This window comes from Nycticebus coucang, chromosome 9, assembly GCF_027406575.1.
Source record: "Nycticebus coucang isolate mNycCou1 chromosome 9, mNycCou1.pri, whole genome shotgun sequence".
Lineage (NCBI taxonomy): Eukaryota > Metazoa > Chordata > Mammalia > Primates > Lorisidae > Nycticebus > Nycticebus coucang.
Genome location: NC_069788.1, coordinates 133,648,974 through 133,671,889, shown reverse-complemented (window position 1 = coordinate 133,671,889; position 22,916 = coordinate 133,648,974). Strand labels below are relative to the sequence as shown.

At 41.6% G+C, this 22,916-nt stretch overlaps 1 protein-coding gene and 1 non-coding gene across 4 annotated transcripts in view; one reads left to right on the top strand and one right to left on the bottom strand.

The window, feature by feature from the left end:
- PPP2R5E (protein phosphatase 2 regulatory subunit B'epsilon) overlaps positions 1-22,916 on the top strand; it is a 196,575-nt gene that overhangs the window by 63,798 nt on the left and 109,861 nt on the right. The gene's annotated exons all lie outside the window — the stretch shown is intronic.
- LOC128595240 (small Cajal body-specific RNA 20) lies at positions 9,955-10,085 on the bottom strand. The gene has a single exon (XR_008382884.1). It is a non-coding gene; the product is annotated as a small Cajal body-specific RNA 20 (non-coding RNA).

Sequence of the window (22,916 nt, the reverse complement as noted above, 5' to 3'; positions counted from 1 at the left end):
GGGCGACAGCTTGAGGCTCTGTCTCAAAAAAAAAAAAGAAAGAAAGAAAGAAAAAAGTTGGTAGATCCTGGGAAATTCCTTCACAAGTCGCACTTTGCTTTTCCAGCAAGGGTATCTGCTAATACCTTTCCTTACATTCAGGCTGTCATGGATCTTCTCAGTCCTGTTAATTTTTTTGCTAATTATGTAAGTCAGAAAGTGGTATCTAATTTTTATTAGTTTTAATTTTTTTCTTTTTAAAAAATTTTTATTTTAAAACTATATTTTATCTTTAATTATATCTTTATTTATTTTTGGAGACAAGGTCTCACTCTGTTACCTAGGCTGCATTGCAGTGGTATCATCAGAGCTCACCGAAGCCTCAGAGTCCTGGGCTTAAGAAATATGCCTGCTTTAGCCTTCTGAGTAGAATACAGTAGACTAGCTGTGTTGTTCAGACTGGTCTCAAACCCCTGGCCCCAAGTGCTTTTACAGCCTTACCCTTCCAAAGTGTTACGTTTACAAGTATGAGCCACCTTGCCTGCCAAAACTATATTATTAAAAAGAACAAATAGGTTCAGTGCCTGTAGTTCAGTGGCGAGGATGCCAGACACATACACTGAAGGTGGCAGGTTCGAGCCCAGGTAGGGCCTGCCAAACAACAATGACAACTACAACCAAAAATATCTGGGCATTGTGGCGGGCACCTGTAGTCCCAGCTACTTGGGAGGCTGAGGCAAGAGAATCACTTAAGCCCAAGAGTTTGAGATTGCCGTGAGCTGTGATGTAACAGCACTTTAGTAAGGGCAACATAGTGAGACTCTATCTCAAAATAAATAAATAAATAAAAAGATCTCCTGATCTTAGGAATTGGAACATCATCTTTTCTGAATAGTTAATCACCATTATTGGTTAGTATGATTTTTAAAAAACTTTACAAACTAAATTACTGAGGTAGAAGTATCACTTCCACTGTAGTTGGAGAACTTTGTGTCATTTGAAGTTTGCCTGGTTAATATCCCTAGAGTATTTCATTGTGTTTTTATCTTTCATGTTTGGTAATATCAGAAAGACTTGTAGAAATATCTCTTACCAGCTTTGCAAGACTCACCACTGGAATGTACTTCAGCAGCCTGAATACACGCCTGAAATACCAGTAGTGCTGAGGCTGAGAAAGGCTGCTTTGCACAAGGGAGTTAAGTTAGACTTGCTGGGTGTCCTGCCTGCAGCCTGCAGGCCTCTTGCCTATTATTTGAGGCCGATTTTGCTTCTCTGTGGTGTTGAATATCCCCCGAATTATGCAGGGAACTTTTTTTTGCTCAAAAACTTTCTTTAGCATTTGTGTATTCATTCTTTGGACCAAGATAACTCTTCTTCCAATGTGAGCAGGGGACAAAAAAGGTTTGGGCACCCTTGCTAGGAGAATAAGTTCTGCCTTACCACTATCTGTTTCCTTTGCTTAAATGGATTCTTCCCATTCCTTGTGGCTCTGTGCCAGGCTGACTTAAGTATATTAGGATTCCTTTCCTAGAGCGGCTGGCAGCTACCCTTGACTTTGTGTGGCTATTTCTAGCTTTTTTCATGTTGTGCCCAGAGCTAGGGATAGGCAGGCAGAGTTAGGTAGAGTTTGGCAAAGTGAAACCTGGTGTCTTCTCTGAGGCTATAAAAGTTGTGTGAAGACTCAACTTCTGTCTTCTGGTAAAGCTCCTGGTAATTTCTGGCCTGGAAGAATGGCTATCACTATTTTGCTAGTAAGTATCCCTTTCCATTTAAATGCAGAAATAAAACAAACACATATCATCTTCCTCCCAAGCCAAAAACAATAACAGAAAACCCCCCAGCAAACAAATACAAAGTACTTGGTGATGAAGAAGAGCCTAAGGTAACTGTCTTGTTCTACATTTCAAGTTTGTACTCGACCTGGGCTTAGCTAAGAGAAACTCAAATGGTCTTGACTGTGCAGAGTGCATTTCCACTGAAGAGGCTGGGAGAGTCCAAAAGAATGTTTTGAGTCATCAGGTCCTTTTAAAATGTCAGATTCTTTCCATGGAGTTAATTTAAACTTGTTATAACCCTTTAAAAATCTTCACAAGAGGCCTCAGAGCCATTATAACATGGAGCATTGCTTGTTTAGTGAAAGTCTTTGTTAAAGGGCATATTTGTATTTGGCTCCATCTCTTGTATTATCAACTATCATGTAAGAGAGAAATAGGAAGTTTTGAGTCTTTAACTGGAAAGAACAGCTGCTTGGGGCAGAGAATCTCAAGAAGTAAGTTTCTGGCTGGCTGGTTTCGTGGTGGCTCACGTCTGTAACCCTAGCACAGCTTCCTCTGGGAGGCTGAGGTGGGTGGATTGCCTAAGCTCAGGAGTTCAAGACTAGCCTGAGCCAGAGCCAGACCTCTTCTCTAAAAAAAAAGATAGCTGGACCTGGTTTCTTGTACCCTGAATGAATCCCCCACATTAAAAACAAAACAAAACAAAAAAAATAGCTGGGCATTGTGGCGGGCGCCTATAGTCCCAGCTACTCGGGAGGCTGAGGCAAGAGAATTGCTTAAGTCTAGAGTTTGAAGTTACTGTGAGCTGTGATGCCATGGGAGCGCTCTACTAAGGGCGACTCTATCTCAAAAACCCAACAAACAAAAATCCTCAAACCAAAACAATTAAATACAAAAAATTCAAGAGAAATAAAAAATAAAAACAAAAAAGTTTCCCTTTGAATAAGAAGCAAGCGCTCTCATGGAAAAGAAGTCATATTCTTTTCCCTCCCTTTTCCATGGCAATTTAAATTTAGGCTAAACAGATGAAGTGTATATGAAGGGTTAAAAAAAAATCAGTGCGCTGTTTAAGATAAACCTGTAATTCTTTTTTAATTTTTAACTTTTTTTTTTTTTTTGCAGTTTTCAGCTGGGGCTGGGTTTGAACCCACCACCTCTGGCATATGGGGCCGGCGCCCTACTCCTTTGAGCCACAGGCACCGCCCTAAACTTGTAATTCAGAGGTAGTTAGCTGTAAGTCTGTTATTGAAGAACAGAGAATGACTGGGTTTCTTTTATGACCACAAAGTGGAGAAGTTCTGCTTTATTCCAGGTCTGAGGGAATGGGAAATTCTCCCCTTTGCATTTTTGCTGTCTTCCTTTGTTCCCTTTTTTCTTTCATTGTCTTAGTTTAAATATGATGCAAATGAGAGCCACATAAGTAATTTATTGTATTGTATTTTATGGAGACAGAGTACCACTTGTCACCCTTGGTAGAGTGCTGTGATGGTCATAGCTCACAGCAACCTCAAACTGTTGGGCTCAAGCAATTCTGTTGCCTCAGCCTTCCAAGGAGTTGGGACTACAGGTGCCCACCACAATGCCTGGCTATTTTTTGAGACGAGGTTTCGCTCTGGCTCAGGCTGGTCTTGAACCCGTGAGCTCAGGCAATCTACCTCCCTCGGCCTCCCAAGTGCTGGGATTATAGGTGTGAGCCACCTCACCCGACCTATACGGTTTTTACTTTCCAAATGTTCTTCAGTGAGCCTGTACTATTTTTATAATCAGAAATAAACTGCCTCTCCCTCAAATTAAAATAAACTAAACAAAAACAAAAAACAAAACCAAAAAACTCAAATTACCATTAGGACACAAAAGCGAAGAGCCTGGAAGACTTGGATTCTGATTCTGCTTCTGTTGTTAACCATCTGTGTGATTTTGGGTTAGTCATTTGACCTCTCTGGGTTTCTGTTTTTTTCATCTGTGAAATGAGAAAGTAAATTATTTAGGGTGGCGCCTGTGGCTCAGTGAGTAGGGTGCGGGTCCCACATACCAAGGGTGGCGGGTTCTAACCCAGCCCTGGCCAAACTGCAACAAAAATATAGCCGGCTGTTATGGCGGGTGCCTGAAGTCCCAGCTACTAAGGAGGCTGAGGCAAGAGAATCGCCTAAGCCCAAGAGCGGGAGGTTGCTGTGAGCTGTGAGGCCACGACACTCTACCAAGGGCAACAGAGTGAGACTCTGTCTCTTAAAAAAAAAAAAAGAAAGAAATTAAATTATTTAGGTTCTGGGCCGCTCCTGTGGCTTAATGTAGGGTGCCAGCCTCATATACTGAGGGTGGTGGGTTCAAACCCGGCCCCAGCCAAACCGCGACAACAAAAAATAGCAGGGCATTGTGGTGGGCGCCTGTAGTCCCAGCTGCTCGGGAGGCTGAGACGGGAGAATCGGCTAAGCCCAGGAGTTGGAGGTTGCTGTGAGCTGTGACACGGCGACACTCTACCGGAAGTGACAAAATGAGACTCTGTCTCTAAAAAAAAAAAAAAACAACTTATTTAGGTTCTTTAGGTCTGTTTGGTCATATTGTAATATAGTTCCATGACAGCTTACATGAAAGCTTTTCGGGGAAGTTTTTAGAAGGAATGAAAAAAAGAGTGTGAGAACTTCTGAAATCATTGACCAAAAGGGAATCTATGAAATGCCTGCTAGGTGGCAGGCAGGGCCCGTCAGCTGTAATGCAAGTAGGGGAAAGGGGTTCAGAATAGATGGGGGTGAAAAGAAGGAAGGAAGCAAAGAGATGAGAATGATACTAGAAGAGAATATTTATGTAACACTGAATAATTCAAAAGACGCTTCCCCATTTTGTATCTCATTTAATGACATGCAATGTTTTGAGACATGGGGGAGAGTATAAGGAAGTAGTTGAGATAAATAAGGAAGAGGAAATTATACTAAACCTGGGGGGTGTTGTTACTAAAGTAGTTGGAATAATCTGAGCAAAGACTATTTGGACTGAATCTGAGAGAATAATTAAGAAAAAAGGATTGTGTTGAGATGACTAATAGGAGGATAGAATCCTAAAATTAATGTTGAGTTTTAGAAGTAACAGGAAAAATTCTTTGACATAGTAAATAGAGTGTAGGCAATTTAGTTTATTACTGTGTTTATAGATGTTTTAAAAGCTGAAAGACCAATTTGTGAAGTAGAAAGGACTAAAATTACAAATTTGTTAAGACTTTGAAAATATAGATACACCGCCCAGGTTTGTATATTTAATAGAATTCTCTGAAAGGATTTTCACAAATCATTAGATTGATCGCAGAATCCCTGTGTCATTGGCACTGACTCTGTCCATTTATCCACACTTAACCATTTCCCTTCTACTTTTTAACTACTCTCAAGTTTATTTTCTTTTGCAAATGACTAAGCTGAAGAAGCAAAACATCTGTTGGTATTACTAACAGAAATATTTAGGAGCTCTAGAGAAAGACTAGAGGAATTTAAAAGAGGGGGTACATGGTAATTGTTTTAATTCCAAATCTGATTTCTTAGTGGAATACATAACAGTTTCTCTTATTTTAAAATGTGTTAACAACTAGAGTTAATGTTTATTTTCACTTTCAAGTAATGTGTTTAGGTGGTGACTTTATGGAAAGTGAGGCAATATGTTAAAACATTAGGACATTGGTTTTGTGTTACTTTTCTGGCTGACTTTTTCAACCTTATGTGATCTCTCCCTTCCCTTAAGCTGCAGGGGCCCGTTGCTCACACCTCTCTCAGGTAGTAGTAACCTTGACTACAACATGATACAATATCATCTTTCTCTGATTTTTCCTAAGGTAGAAATTATACTTGTTAGAGAGCCCGGGCACAGATGTGGGTTTATGGGCAGCTGTATTGATAACTGTGTTGTAAAGACATTATTTGTTACAGAAACACATGAGTTTGAGATGGTTTAGCCATGCTCATGTTATGGCCTGGTCTCCTAAGTACTACAGGGACACAGATATAATTGTATGTAATTCCAAAAGGGCAGATGTTATTGCCTCAAGGTTACTACTACCTGAGAGAGGCGTAAGCAAGGGGCCCCTGCAGCTTAAAGGAAGGGAGAGATCACATCAGGTTGAAAGAATCACCCAGGAAAGTCTTCATGGAGGAAGTGATCTTTGTGAGAGGGGACTCGAAGGATGGGTGGAGAGGCTGGAGAAGGAAGGGGCATCTGAGGTGTGCTGACCCGAGGAGCGAGGTCTTTGTTTCTTTATTAATTTATTTTTGAGACAGAGTCTCACTTTATCACCCTTAGTAGAGTGCCATGGTGTCCTAGCTCACAGCAACCTCAAACTCTGGGGCTCAAGTGATCTGTCTCAGCCTTCCCAGGTAGCTGGGACTACTGGTGCCGGCCACAGTGGCCGTCTGTTTATTATTATTATCATTATTTTTTAGAGACAGAGTTTTACTTTATTGCCCTCGGTAGAGTGCTGTGGTGTCACAGCTCACAGCAACCTGCAACTCCTGGGCTTAGGTGATTCCGTTGCCTCAGCCTCCTGAGTAGCTGGGACTAAAGACGCCTGCCGGCTGGCTGTTTTTTAAAAACAGGGTCTTGCTCTGGCTCAGGCTGGTCTTGAACTCCTGAGCTCCAGCAATCCTGCTAGGATTACAGGCGTGGGGTCTTTAGCTGAGCCACAGGTAATAGTCTGGCTGGGGTTTAGAGATTATGTGGGATGGTGAGGAGGGAGGAGGCAGGAAAATAGGGATAGGTTAGAGAATGAAATGGGAGGGGTGGGAAGTAGAGGACTGTGGGTCTCACGTGTTTTGCAGCTTTGTATTCTGGTCTAACCCAAACACTTTGCGATGGGATTTACATGTGTGTAATTTATGTATGCATGACATATATTTATGTATAAATATGTATGTGTGCGCGTAATAGTAGATATTTGGGTATGACTATCTCTGTGTGTGCAGATCCCAGAAAAGAGTGTTTCTTTCAGGATTTGTTAGAGAATTTATCATTTGTATAAATGTTTCCATTTATGAACACCAAGAAAAAGAAATTGCTTCATGGTATAAGAGTGTGTGTATGTGAGAGAGAGAGAGAGAGAGAGAAAGAGGAGGCAAGGGAGAGGGAAGTCAGGAGAGGAGGGGAGAGAAGAAAAGGAAAGAGGAGTTTGGGGAGATAGGAGCAAGAACCTACCTGTGATTAGGGTACATGTTTTAGAGGAAGTGCCTTTAGGGGATTTGTGTGTCAAAAATGTTTGTCAGTGTACATACAACCACACAGACAAAAACTAATCGATTCTTACTGTATTACTAAAAATGAAAACGCCTGTAGGCTTTTATGTTTTTTTGCTCCCTGAAAAGCATCACGGGCAGGCATGGTAGCTCACACCTGTCTATGGTTATAGTCTCAGCTGCTTGGGAGGCTGAGGGAGGTGGAGACAGGAGGGTAGCTTGAGTCCAGGAGTTGAGGGCCACTCTTGGGTGCATCTCAAAAACACAGAAAACAGCCAACTCAAAAAACATGGAAGAGACCATTCATATTTCTTAATTCTTACTGTTGCCAGTATTTCTTTTTTTTTTAATGGTGAGTGTAGGAGTATCAGTTCTTCTATGAACAAGAGAGCTATCAGGCTAAAATTATATAAAAGAAATGGCTTCTTCGTTTGGATAGAACATTTACTTCTGTAAAAGCAAGGCAGGTAAAAAAAGCTATTTAAAGAAATGACTGTTGAGTTTGGATGTATCAGTTGCTTCAGGGGTGTTTTTCTATGCTCCTGTTAAAGTCCTGAAAGCTATTCAATTTTATGTATTTATTTTCCATTTTATTGTTATTATTTTTAAGACACAATCGTGCTCTGTTGCCCAGGCTGGAATGCAGTGGCATCATCATAGCTCATTGCAACCTCAAACTCCTAGGTTCAAGTGATCCTTCTGGCTTACCTGCCCAAGTAGCTGGGACTATAGGGACTTGCCACTGTGCCCAGCTAATTTTTCTGTTTTTTTTTTTTTGAGACAGAGCCTCAAGCTGTCGCCCTGGGTAGAGTGCCGTGGCATCACAGCTCATAGCAACCTCTAATTCCTGGGCTCAAGCGATTCTCCTGCCTCAACCTCTCAAGTCGCTGAGACTATAAGCATCTGCCACAACGCCCAGCTATTTTTTGGTTGCAGCCATCATTGTTGTTTGGTGGGCCCCTGTTTGAACCCACCAGCTCAGATGTAGGTGGCTGGCGCCAAGCCGATTTTTCTGTTTTTTTTTTTTTTGTAGCCATGGGAGGGTCTTACTGTATTGCGCAGGCTGGTCTCGAACTCCTGGCTTTAAGCAATCCTCTTGCCTGTGCCTCCCAAAGTGCTGGGATTATAGGCATGAACCACTGCACCTGCCCCAATCTTAAAATGAGAAGTGTTGCATTGTTCCCTAATACAGAGGTATTGTCTAAAGGGGAGCTTCTGAGGAAAGATGACCAAACCTGATGAGTTTGCTGTGGACAATTGGGCTTTGCTTTTAGGATTCCTGCAAATTTAAAATAAATTATTGGCGTATGTGTTTTCATTGTGAATTATTGAAATATTAGGCTATCACAATTAAACTTTGTGGAATGGTGTTTTTCAGTCTCTCCATATCGTTGACTAGCCTGAGGAGATCCTGAAAGACTTTGAAAATATACTTGGTCTGGATTTGGAATTTGTTGTGTCTGACCTTCCTCTGTCTTTTGAGAAGGTTCTGATTATTTGTTTTTGGTTTGAATTGTAACATTGTTTCTTGTGGTTCCAAAAATTATCTGTAATAGCCTCATTCTTAAGAAGCTGCTTTTTTGCTTTGGGGTATTTGTGGATGTTTGACTCAGTGCGTGCTTGAGACAGATGAAAAAAAGAAAAGTACTGTAATACAGGCAAGTTCTTTCTGTAAAAGGGATGGTTAGAAGTCCTTGGTGTTCTTTTTTAACTTGATGTAATTCTCTGTGTGTGTTTGAGAGGGGAGGAGAGAGAGATCATCCCCATTCTGAGGTCTCAAACCAGACTGGGATTTCTAGCCACTCGTCGGTGCCTTCCATAGTCATTTCAAATTTAGATCTCTTCTTTCGGCTTTTAGGGAGAGGCCTCATTATCTGCTTCGCGGCCTGAGCCTCATTCCTTTGGTCTCTGAGTCTCCCTGCTTCTCGTGGCTCAGCAGCTTTGTGAGTCTCCCTGCTGTCTCCTTGTCCTGCTGGGAGGCTGTGGCCCGTGTGGGGCCACCCAGGAGGAGCCTAGCCCGTCGAGTGCCTCCCCCTACCCCTACGGTGGCCGGGCTGTCTGTGGGAGCTGCCTGTGCCTCTTGTGCCCTCTGTGCCCACCAGTCCTTCCTCTTGTTCTCCCAACAGTTGGCTCACGTCACCTCCTCTTTGAGACTAAATGTAAGCGTCTCTTCTTGCTTCCCACTGACCCTTAATATCCTATAATTAAGTTTATCTTTTATTACCTATTTTCTTCACAAGTCTGTGAACTCACCCTATTTAAAACTTGGACCCCAGCCCCATTTCTCTTCACTTGCCTTTTCTTTCTCCTATTGTACGACGTACTGTGTGGGGTTCTGATTGAGAACGCTTACTACCCATCTGCTCACCCCTTGCTAGGACATAAACTCTACCAGGACAGAGATCTTTGTCTCTTTTTCACTGCTGCATGGTTAGTGCCTACAACAGTGTCTGATCCCTAGGAAAGGCTCAGAAATATTTGTTGAAGTTACATGTACTTGTATGTTTAGAGCCCAGCTCATAGTATGCACTGGATAAATTAAACTAATGATGAACATCGGCATGAGCCACCACACCCAGCCTGTGTTTCTCCTTTTAAAGTGGGAGATGGCAGACTCTGAAAGGGGAGCTGAAAAAAGAAGACTTGAAGATTTTAGGCAGATGGGTTTTAGGAAAGAATAGGTAAGAAAACAGAGAAACAGACTTCCTTAAAATTACCTGTGGAATAAGATTGGCAAAAGTCTGATGATTTTTTTTTTTTGAGACAGAGCCTCACTATGTTGCCCTTGGTAGAGTGCGGTGGCGTCACAGCTAACAGCAACCACAAACTTTTGGGCTCAAATGATTCCATTGCCTCAGCCTCCGAAGTAGCTGGGACTACAGGTGCAAATTAACCAGTCACTTTATAGAGTTAGGTGCTGAGGGACAGAACAGAATGTTCAGGGATGACAGGTGAACTTTCTTGACTTAATTTGTTAATTTTTATTTTTTAACTACAAAGGTCTGAGGTAGGAGAATAAGGCTGCTCCACTTGCAGCAGTCGTGACGCTGATCTGGGAGGGCTGTTGTTGGGTTTAGCCTTGGTGGAGGAGGAAGGGGATCCCCCACAATTTCATGGGAGAGAGGCCTTAGAAGTTGACTTTATACAGAAATTAATCTTTCAAAGAGCTCAGGGTATGTGTCTATGAGTTTTCGTTTTTATTATGAAGTCTGGGAATAATAGACTAGAGACAGATACTGTTCTCAATGTTTTCTTTAGTCAGAAGATTAGGATCTAGAGGAGTTACGGGATTTAATTTCCTATCAGGGTAAATCAGCAATTGGAGTCAGATTCTCATGGATTTTCAGTGTGTGCATCATACCCTAGACCAGTCATTCTCAAAGTATGCTTTGGGGAGCTCTGAAGGTCCCTGCGACTATTTTGGAATGATACTAAGTCATTATACAAGTATGCTTTTTACTCTCCTCTCCTTAGTGTACTGTGTTTGTTTTCTTTTTTTTTTCTTCAATACCAAGAGTTTATTTATTTTTTTAAATTCTGGATTAATGTAAAAGTACCTATGATTAGGTTACATTGTGTTTGTTAGGAAAAGTCCGAGCTGTATTTGAGTCCTTGGCTGAGGTGGTGTGCCATGTACTCTTAACACTGTCTTCGCTAGGTGGGGGCTTACTGAGCCTCCCCCACTGTTACATGATGTGTGCAATTGCTTAAGCCATACATTAAAGACATTTACAAAAGTGTAAAAATTATGCCATTCTTCTCACTTTTTAAATTTTTTTAGAAACAGAGTCTCACTTTGTTGCCCTCAGTAGAGTGTGGTGGCGTCACAGCTCACAGCAACCTCCAGCTGTTGGGCTTAGGTGATTCTCTTCCCTCAGCCTCCCGAGTAGATGGGACTACAGGCTCCCGCCACAATGCCCATTTTTTTTGTTGCAGTTTGGCCAGGGCCGGGTTCAAACCCGCCACCTTGGTATAAGGGGCCGGTGCCCTACCCACTGAGCCACAGGCACCACCCTTCTTCTCACTTTTGTTTTGGAAAATACAGCTTTTTTAAAAATTGAAACTTTTGAAATTTCTTAATATATATATTTTTACATTTTAATTATTTATTTATTTTTTGAGACAGAGTCTCACTTTGTCACCCTTGGTAGAGTGCCGCAGTATCACAGCTCACAGCAACCGCGGACTTTTGGGCTCAGTTGATTATCTTGCCTCAGCCTCCCCAATTGCTGGGACTACAGCTAAGGTGTCCACTACAACACTGATGGGGGTCTTGCTGTAGCTCAGGTTGGTTTCAAACTCATGAACTCAAGCAATCCACCTGCCTTGGCCTCCCAGAGTGCTAGGATTACGGGCGTGAGTCACCACACCCGGCCCTGGTTATTATTATTATTTTTTAACAGACTTAATTTACTTTATTATTCTTGTATAAAAACTTTATGTTGTAGCCACAGCTGGGCTTGGGTCCTCTGCACAGAGACTCTGGTGTGGGTCTTGACAAGATGGTCAGTGAATTCTTGGTAAGGAGACTTGGTGAACACACTGTGTCTTTCCAGAGGTCAGGAGTGAGACAGCAAGACTTCAAAAGTGGCCTTGGCAAAAGAAGTGCTCAGAACTTGGGGGGAAAGGGGGGAAGTGGCCTTGGCTAAGTTGCCCAGGGTGGCATTGCAGCCCCTGGCTGAGGTGTAGCCGTCATCCGTCCCAGCCATCATTAGCAGCTTCTTAGGCACAGGCGCTGAGATAGGCCAGTTCCTCTAGGAGCAGTGATGAGACGTACCAGCACAGAGCCACAGTGGCCTGTCACCTTGCAAGGAGCAGTGTGAAGCTTGCCGGTCTTATTCCTCCAGTAGCCTCCCCGCACTGGGACAGTAGAGGGCTTGGCCAGGATGATGGCCCCTCGGATGGCAGTGGCTACTTCCTTGGAACACTTAATGCCCAGACCGACATGGCCATTGTAGGCCCCAGTGGCAACAAACGCCTTGAACCTGGTGCTGGCCAGCTCGGGTCTGCTTTTGCACTGGCATAATCTTCAAAACCTCATCCTTGAAAGATGCCCGCAGGAAAAAAAATCAGTGATCTCAGATTCCTTAATGGGTAGGGAGAAAAGATAGATCCCTCCAGAGATTTGATCTTCATTTCCTTGACCAGGCGGTCCAGCTTGGTGACGGGCATCCACCCTTTGTCCTTGGCTTTGCCTCCGTGAGCTCCTGGCCCTGAATGCTGCTGCCGGAGCTTCTGTGGAAACCACCATGGCCTCCTATCCCAGGGCCTCCAGGCCCTCCCACTGCACCAGCGTGACCCGCCATTTAGTGTTTTCATCCGAAAACAAGCCCCCAGTTATTTTATAGAGACAGGACCTTGCTCTGTTACTCAGGCTGGAGTACAGTGGTGTGATCATACATCACTATAATCTCAAACTCGTGGGCTCAGACTTTTCTCCTGCCTCAGCCTCCCAGGTATAGGTAAAATATAGTTTAAAAAGTATTTATAATGATCATATTTAAAGGAATTAATATTTAAAATTTCTGTTTTAATTTCTAATATGATAAATACTAATAGATATAACTACATTAAAAAGGGTTCTTTGAGTTTCTCAAAAATGGTGAATGTGAGACCAAAAGTATGAAAAATGATACCTTAGCCAGAGTTTCCTGGTCTTCAAGTTATGTATGTTACTTTTATATTTTCGTTTTAACAGAAAATAGTAAGAATTTAATGTATTTTTTCCTAGTTGGGTATCATCTGTTGTAAGTTACAAGAGGGTGAGGAACCTGTGGCCTTCTGATTGCAATATTGTTCTTTTATAAGCATCAAAGGCAGCAAGAAAAGCTTTATCTTTCTCTATTGTATCCTCTTTAATAAAATAATTTGTTCTGTAAAATTGGATTAGGTAAAAAGGCCCCACTTAAGGACCAAAAGGCCACAGCCAGGTCCCCACCCTAGCGAGTTTGGATGAAGAAACTGAGGCAACTGTTGATCGATGAGGGTAGCAGGATTCTGCTCCAAGTGTGTCTGATTCTAGCATGTATTCACTTTCCCCTGGATTGTTCGGCTTCTTTATTGAGCTTAACCTTTCTGGGTTTCAATTTCATTGTTCTCAAAAGAGGTTGGATTTTAGATTGTCCAGGACCAGAAATTGTCACTGGACATTTGCCAAGTCATTTGAAAGTTGTCTCAGTCTTTGGTTCTGCACCATAGATCTCTACATTATAAAATGTTTACTCATGGCTGGGCGCCCATAGCACGGTGGTTATGGCACTGCCTATATGCACCAAGGCTGGTGGGTTCAAACCCGGCCCCCCGGGCCTGCTAAACAACGACAACTGCAAGAAAAAAATAGCTGGGCGTTGTGGTGGGTACCTATAGTCCCAGCTACTTGGGAGGCTGAGGCAAGAGAATCACTTAAGCCCAAGAGTTTGAGGTTGCTGTGAGCTGTGATGCTACAGCACTCTACCCAGGGCTATACATAGTGAAACTCTCTCTCCTAAATAAACAAATATAAAACCTTTACTCACTTTGCCTTAGGGTACCCTAGATTTATATGTTTCTTCAAAGAGCCTGCCTTAAAGTATTTGCATTTATTTGGCAGATACTGTATTTGACTTCTCTTTCTCTTTTTTTCCTTATTTCCTTTTCCCCTCTCCTTCCCATCTCCATTCTCTGTCCCCTGTCCCTGATTTTCTTTTTCAAAAACGAATCCATAAAATGATAGAAAAAGACATTTTATTTATTTATTTTTATTAAATCATACCTGTGTACATTAATGCAATCATGGGGTACAATGTGCTGGTTTTATATACAATTTAAAAGTAAAAAGACATTTTAATACAGAGATTAAAACAAAATCTCTGTCCAGTTATCATTTAAGTTGGTCATTCTTTCTCAAACCTTTTTTTAAGAGATGAGAGATCTTGCTCTGGCTCTGGCTGAGGCTGGTCTGGAATTCATGAGCTCAGCCAGTTAGAGATGCTGGGATTACAGGCCTGAACCCGTTCTCAAAGCTTGGACTCTCTCTCTCATTCTGGAGCTGTGGCTTGTTGGTCTGTTTCTTTGTGTCTTCCGCATTTCCTCTTGCTTTCTTCATTTTTTTTCTTCCCTACTGATTTTATTTTATATGATTATTGTGAAGATTGCATAACAGTGGTAGTAATTAATAGTATTTATTGAGTGTTTATCTTGTACCAGACATTGTTCTGAGCCCTTTACTTGAATTAGCCTATGAAGAAAGAACAGCCGCTCTGGTGGGATTCTCTGTCACTGCCAATGTGACTTTGGGTGAAGTGTTTAAGCTCCTTGTATCTCAGTTTCTTCATTTGTAAAGGGTGATGTGAGATTATTTCTGTAAACCATGAAGGTTGTATATGTAGAACATTACCTGGCTTACTCTAAAGGCTTGATAAATCTTAGCTGCTATTATTATTTATTTTAATCATGAGAGCAGGTTGGCAGTTACAGGAAATGTATTGTGTACTCAATAAATGTGGTCATATATATATATATATATATATATATATATATACTTTTTTTTTTTTTTTTGCAATTTTTGGCCAGGGCTGGGTTTGAACCCACCACCTCTGGCATATGGGGCTGGTGCCCTACCCCTTTGAGCCACAGGCACCACCGTGGTCATTTATATTATTTAATATTACTGCATTGCACTTTTGCTTTTAGGTGGTATATTGAGTTTGGCTGAGATGTGAAGTACTTATGAAGACATTCTTGTCTGCTGCTTTTTTTTTTTTTTGAGATGAGTCTCACTCTGTTGCCCTGGGTAGGGTGCGGTGGGTGTCATAGCTCACAGCAATCTCAAGCAATCAGGGGGCTCAAGCAATCCTCCTGCCTCAGACTTCCCTCCAACCCCCCAGCAAAATAGAAAATTAAGTAGAGACGAGGTCTTGCTCTTTCTCAGCCTGGTCTCAAACTCCTAGCACTTTGGCCTCCCAGAGTGCTAGGATTACAGGTGTGAGTCACCTCACCTGAACTGTGTTAATTTTTAAATGAGATGGTTTTCTTCTGGATGAAATGGGTGCAGATTATAGCTCTGTGGCTATAATCCAAATATTTAGGAGATACTGTGACCTTCATAAGGGACACTTCAGAGAATAGCCAGTTAATTAAGTGGGAAGTGGGGAGATTTGGTCCTTGTAAATGACCATTTAAAAATGAAGATATATTGGATTTGGATGAGTGTGTGTAATGAAGCCATAAGACAGACTCTAATACTTCACAGTCAGTCTAAACGATTCATCCTGTTTTAATTTTCAGATGTTTGTTGACACTGGTCAGGTATAATGATGGAGCTTCTTATTTAGTTAAGTTTGTGTTCAGAATATGACCTTATTCATGAATGTCACGAATGTTATAGATTACTTTATGACTACTAATTATTAATGGATTTGAAAACGTTTGAAATTCTAAGAAAGGATGGAAGGATAGTGACCACCAGTAGTCAATGGTGAGTTTGTGTGCTCATTAAGAAAAAAAATTATAGGCTCGGCGCCCCTGTAGCTCAGCGGCTAAGGTGCCAGCCACATTCACCAGAGCTGGCGGGTTCTAACTCAGCCCAGGCCTGACAAACAACAATGACAACTACAACCAAAAAATAGCCAGGTGTTGTGGCAGGCGCCTGTAGTCCCAGCTACTCGTGAGGCTGAGGCAAGAGAATCGCTTAAGCATAAGAGTTGGAGGTTGCTGTGAGCTGTGACACTACGGCACTCTACTGAGGGCGACATAATAAGACTCTGTCTCAAAATACCCCCCCAAAATCCCCAAAAACCTTTATCTTCAACCACAATTATCAGCATAATCCATGACCCATAATAATAATTGATATAACCCATGATCCCAAACAACATTCCAATTCAGAAGTTAATCTCCTAAATCAATTGCCCAAAACTACTCAAGATACACGCTTTCAGGTTAAGCTGAATCTGCAAAACAGCAAGAATGGGAAACAAGTGGTGAAGGTTGCATAGGCCTAAACTGACCCTAGCAGCTGTGCTGTCTCGGCCCCGTCCTGACTGACTCCATCTTATTCTCACAACATGTGCTTTTGTAGTCAGCCTAGCTCTCAGGATTGTTAGGATTATTAAGTGAAATAATACATTTTTGAGAATGCTTACAACTTTTGAGGGCAACACAAATGTAATTTAGCACCCTTTCTGCTTTCAAATGTGTGAGCACATTGTTGGGGAGTATTCTAACTCCAAATTGTATTTATGGTTTTCATTTTTTTTAATTATGTTTGTCAATGGCAGGTATAAGCTTTAAGTATCATAATCCTCTATTTTTTTGGCTGCTACTTGGAATGAAGACTGTATGTATTGAAGTTTGCTTATTAGACTTACGCATACAATAGTAGGGCTGTTCATGACCCTGTAGCTACGTGTTTGTCAGTGTTTCCACTGTAAACTGCCCTTTGGATGTTTTTCATTTTAGCTTAGCTTTCCTGTGGGGTGAAATTATACGGCCTGAGTGTTTTTGGATGGAAACTTTTTTTCTTCTTTTTAATAGGGAATGAGTGTATGCTATTATAAATACGTCTTTTCTTGCATTTGTAACATTTCATCATAAGTTAAAAAAAAGCTTTTTTTCTTCTTCAAATTATTAAATGTATTAAATATTGAGACTTTATACTTAGAAACCTTTTTTCTGTAGTCTTGTAGTTTTTCCTCTAAAAATTGTGAGTCTTCAATGTATTCAACTTCAAAGAGTATAAATAATTTTTGTAAACTAATTAAACATATAAAAACAATGGGATCTGTACTCTGTAAAATAATTTAAAGATCTACACTCACAAAGTCTGGACTCAAGGTGGGGTTGCAGTTTGTTTTTATATATCTTAGGGAGACTGGGATTACAGGTGAGGTCATAAGTTAATGCGTGGAAAACGTACATTGGTTTGGCCCCAGAAAGGTAGGACATCTGGAAGCGGGAGATTATAGGTTATGGGTGGGTGTAAAGATTCTTTTTTTTTTTTTGGTTGCAGTTCAGCCGGGGCTGGGCTTGAACCCGCCACCCTCGGTATATGGGGCTGGTGCCTCACCGAATGAGCCACAGGCGCCGCCCGGTGTAAAGATTCTTTAGCTGACAGTTGGCTGAAAGAGTTAGACTCTGTCTAAAAGACCAGGAGTCAGTGACAGGGAAAGCTTCAGACAAAGTAGTGGATAGACTCAAGTGGTTTGTCAAGTATATTGAGGACCTACTGGGCGGTCTTGTATAGCCTTAGTTCTGTTAGTGAGTGGCAGAGGACTTCTGTAAGAAGCGGGGGGTGGGGGGGCATGTTGAGGCGTGCCTGATCTCCTTTCTCTTGGTTAGCAACTCAGTTTTAGGAATCCTCTTGACCAAGAGGGTCAATCAGTCAGTTGCTGAGGGGGCAGCCTTAAGATTTTATATATATAAGTTTCACATACATAAGCTTCCTTAGACTTTGATCACTGAAAATGTTCTTTGGTCTCTGTTTTGTTTTGTTTTTTTGCTGGTTTTGGCTGGGGCTGGGTCCGAATCTGCCACCTCCAGCACATGGGGCCGGCGCCCCACTCCTCTGAACCACAGGCACCGCCCTTGGTCTCTGTTTTAAATATTAGTAGAGTGTGTTAAAATAGAGGGTAGGACTTAGAATTCTCACAGACCCCTCTAAAGATGTCGTATGGCACCATGTGCTGTGGTCTCAGATGACTGGATTGAGTGGCATCCTGGACCAAGACCATCCAGTCTATAGGCAGGGCAGTAAACTACTCAACAGAGATGAGGGTGACATGGTATTCCAGTTAAAGCCATTCTCTTAGGGAACTTTGAATTTGACAGAGAACTGTTGAAGGTGGGAATAGAAGCTGAAAGATCCAAGCGCGCGCGTGTGTGTGTGTGTGTGAATAAAAAAGAAGTGGTGAGTTATGTTGATGGAGTGTCTACTCTGTCTCCAGTCATTATCATGACTTGGTAGCAGTAGTCTGCTATGTAGCTAACTGGTTACTGGGGTTTTTTTTGCAGTTTTTGGCTGGGGCTAGGTTTGAACCCACCACCTCCTGTATATGGGCCGGCGCCCTGCTCCTTGAGCCACAGGCGCCGCCCGATAACTGGTTACCTTGCTTTTCATCTTGCCTCTCCCAAATTCATAAGCTTACAGGGACCAGAGTGATCTTTTGAACAGTACAAACCATACGCTGTGTCTCTCCCTCAGGCTTTAATACAGAACTAAGGCTTTAATGGTTCCTTATTGCATCTGGAATTCTGCCCAAGCTCCTTCTCTTCAGTTTTTGCTATTTTCTTTTCACTTTATCTTTTCTCTTGCAATTTTTCTGACATTACTAAATAAAATTTAATATTAAAATCGAATGCAAGTTTCTTGAACGGACTTGATTTTTCTCCCTTGTCTTGTCCCTTTTTGTTGTTACTCCTCTTAATTTAATAAAACCCACCCTGTGACCAGATTACAACTAGCCCCGCCCCAGTCTCTTGAGTCTTTGATTTCGTCAGCCATTTCTGGGATTTTCTGAGCTGTCTGGATGGTGTCATTAGCGTTAAGGGAATTTCTTTAATATTACAGGAGAAGGTTTTGCACTTGTATAGCTGTCATACTCTTAGCATTGAGAAATGGCTCACAAGCTTTACTTCTTGTTTTGGAGACACACGTCATCTTTCTGCTTTGCTGTCCTTCCCACACTGAGCTTTCTCCTCAATGTTGAGTTCTTTTTTTTTTTTTTTTTGTAGAGACAGAGTCTCACTTTATGGCCCTCGGTAGAGTGCCGTGGCATCACACAGCTCACAGCAACCTCCAACTCCTGGGCTTAAGCGATTCTCTTGCCTCAGAATGTTGAGTTCTTTATCTTGCTGTCTTTTACTGCCCCGTGGTTCCATTTTTAACCTTCTGTTCTCAGTTCTTGATTTGATGGGTCATTATCTATTCCTTTGATTTTGATTTTTTATCTTTATGGGAAAACTCTGGAATCTCCTCAATTTAGCCCCTTGTTTCCAGTTCTATCTCGAATCTTTCCTCCCTTGGATGCCATGGAGTTACCTCAAACACTTTGCTGTCCCTAATCCTACAATTTACAAACTTTATTGGCAAACTAACTTCTTTGGTGATTTCATTTTTGCAGGAGTATCATCATATTTCCAACCTGGAAACATTAGTACTTTTGTTTTTTTTTTTGAGACAGAGTCTCAAGGTGTCGCCCCGGGTAGAGTACTGTGGCGTCACAGCTCAGAGCAACCTCCAACTCTTGGGCTTAAGCGATTCTCTTGCCTCAGTCTCTCAAGTTGCTGAGACTACAGGTGCCTGCTACAACACCTGGCTATGTTTGTTAATGTTGTTGCAGTTGTCATTGTTGTTTTAGCTGGCCCAGGCTGGGTTTGAACCCGCCACCCTTGGTGTATGTGTCCCTCATCAATCCTACAATTTACAAACTTGTAGAGATGAATCCGTAGGCCGTCTTTACAAACCAGCACCCTACCCACTGAGCTCCGGATGCAGCCAACATCAGTAATTTTTTTTTTTTTTTTTGTAGAGACAGAGTCTCACTTTATGGCCCTCGGTAGAGTGCCGTGGCCTCACACAGCTCACAGCAACCTCCAACTCCTGGGCTCAAGCGATTCTCCTGCCTCAGCCTCCCGAGTAGCTGGGACTACAGGCGCCCGCCACAACGCCCGGCTATTTTTTGGTTGCAGTTTGGCTGGGGCCGGGTTTGAACCCGCCACCCTTGGTATATGGGGCCGGCGCCCTACCGACTGAGCCACAGGCACTGCCCAACATCAGTAATTTTTGACTGTCCTTCCTTTTCATTATTTCTAGTCTGACAAAAAAAAAAAAAAAGCTCTTTTTCTTTTTTGTGTTTTTCTTTCATTCTTTCACTGCTCCCACTGCCTTCATAACTCTTCCTGCTTGTTTTTGGTGACAGTACTGTGGATATTTTTATTGCTTCCCTTCAAAGCTCTATAAAATACTTCTTCATTGTGTTTACTCCTGTCAGTTGTTTCTCTGTTGGCAGCCACATGAGCCCAGATCACCCTGCATTTTTCCAAGTCCTTCATGGCCAGGTGTATTCTAACTCCCCACTTTGGTTTCTTTTCCTTCCAGTCAGCTATCTCCTAGGCCCTAGGCATGCAAATCTTCTCATGTCCTACTTAGTATAATGTTCTCACTCGCACCTCCACACTGTTCCTGCCTAAAATCTTACCTTTCGTTTATTCCTTCTCCTAGTCCTGGTCCCTAAGTCCTATCATCAGCTAGAAGTAGTTCAGTCTACCTGATGTCGTCTTGACCTTAGGCAGTACTGGTGAGAATACTCAATTAGATTCATCTTATCAGATCTTATGAAAGATCAACAAATGTCAGGTGTTTCAGAACAAAATGAAACAACCAAACCTGCGTCATTAACTTTTTTCTGAAAAGCAAATTAAGTCCAAACAAAGAATGTTGAAGTCTTTGAAGTAAGCCAGCTTAAGTGCAAAGGAGAATGTTGGAAGGTCAGGGAGTACTTGGAATCATCTTTTTTTATTTTTCTTACCCATAGCCTGAATTTTTTTTTTTTTTTTATTGTTGGGGAATCATTGAGGGTACAATAAGCCAGGTTACACTGATTGCATTTGTTAGGTAAAGTCCCTCTTGCAATCATGTCTTGCCCCCGGAAGGTGTTGCACACACCAAGGCCCCACCCCTCTCCCTCTCTCTGCTTTTCCTCCGCCCCCCCCACCTTAATTGTCATTAATTGTCCTCATATCAAAATTGAGTACATAGGATTCATGCTTCTCCATTCTTGTGATGCTTTACTAAGAATAATGTCTTCCACTTCCATCCAGGTTAATATGAAGGATGTAAAGTCTCCATTTTTTTTTTTAATAGCTGAATAGTATTCCATGGAATACATATACCACAGCTTGTTAATCCATTCCTGGGTTGGTGGGCATGTAGGCTGTTTCCACATTTTGGCGATTGTAAATTGAGCTGCAATAAACAAGTGTCCTTATGATAAAAGGATTTTTTTCCTTCTGGGTAGATACCCAGTAATGGGATTGCAGGATCATATGGGAGGTCTAGCTTGAGTGCTTTGAGGTTTCTCCATACTTCCTTCCAGAAAGGTTGTACTAGTTTGCAGTCCCACCAGCAGTGTAAAAGTGTTCCCTTCTCTCTACATCCATGCCAGCATCTGCATTTTTGAGATTTTGTGATGTGGGTTCTCACTGGGGTTAGATAATATCTCAGGGTGGTTTTGATTTGCTAGGGATGATGAACATTTTTTATATGTTTGTTAGCCATTCGTCTGTCTTCTTTAGAGAAGGTTCTATTCATGTCTCTTGCCCATTGATATATGGGATTGTTGGCTTTTTTCATGTGCATTAATTTGAGTTCTCTATAGATCCTAGTTATCAGGCTTTTGTCTGATTCAAAATATGCAAATATCCTTTCCCATTGTGTAGGTTGTCTCTTTGCTTTGGTTGTTGTCTCCTTAGCTGTATAGAAGCTTTTCAGTTTAATGAAGTCCCATTTGTTTATTTTTGTTGTTGTTGCAATTGCCATGGCAGTCTTCTTCATGAAGTCTTTCCCCAGGCCAATATCTTCCAGTGTTTTTCCTATGCTTTCTTTGAGGATTTTTATTGTTTCATGCCTTAAATTTAAGTCCTTTATCCATCTTGAATCAATTTTTGTGAGTGGGGAAAGGTGTGGGTCCAGTTTCAGTCTTTTACATGTGGATATCCAGTTCTCCCAACACCATTTATTGAATAGGGAGTCTTTCCCCCAAGGTATGTTCTTGTTTGGTTTATCGAAGATTAGGTGGTTGTAAGATGTTAGTTTCATTTCTTGGTTTTCTATTCGATTCCAAGTGTCTATGTCTCTATTTTTGTGCTAGTACCATGCTGTCTTGACCACTATGGCTTTGTAGTACAGACGAAAATCTGGTATGCTGATGCCCCCAGCTTTATTTTTATTACTAAGAACTGCCTGAGCTATATGGGTTTTTTTCTGGTTCCATACAAAATGCAGAATCATTTTTTCCAAATCTTGAAAGTACGATCTTGGTATTTTGATAGGAATGGCATTGAATAGGTAGATTGCTTTGGGAAGTATAGACATTTTAACAATGTTGATTCTGCCCATCGATGAGCATGGTGTATTCTTCCATTTGTGAAAATCCTCTGCTATTTCCTTTCTGAGGATTTCATAATTTTCTTTTTTTGGCCGGGGCAGGGTTTGAACCTGCTAGCTCCGGCATATGGGACTGGCGCCCTACTGCTTGAGCCACAGGCACCGCCCTCATAATTTTCTTTATAGAGGTCCTTAACCTCCTTCGTTAGGTATATTCCTAGGTATTTCATTTTCTTTGAAACTGTGGTGAAGGGAGTTGTGTCCTTAATTAGCTTCTCATCTTCACTTTTATTGGCATATACAAAGGCTACTGACTTGTGGACATTGATTTTATATCCTGAAACATTACTGTATTTTTTGATGACTTCCAGGAATCTTGTGGTTGAGTCTTTGGGATTCTCTAAGTATAAGATCATGTTGTCAGCAAAGAGGGAGAGTTTGACCTCCTCTGCTCCCATTTGGATTCCCTTTATTTCCTTGTCTTGCCTAATTGTATTAGCTAGAACTTCCAGCACTATGTTAAATAGTAAAGGTGACAGAGGACAACCTTGTCTGGTTCCAGTTCTAAGAGGAAAAGCTTTCAGTTTTACTCCATTCAGTAAATATTAGCTGTGGGTTTGTCATAGATAGCTTCAATCAGTTTTAGAAATGTGCCACCTATGCCTATACTCTTCAGTGTTGTAATTAGAAAAGGATGCTAGATTTTATCAAATGCTTTTTCTGCATCTATTGAGAGGATCATATGATCTTTATTTTTGTCTTCGTTAATATGGTGGATAACGTTTATGGACTTGCGTATGTTAAACCAGCCTTGCATCACTGGGATGAAGCCTACTCGATCATGATGTATGACTTTTTTGATGATAAGCTGTAATC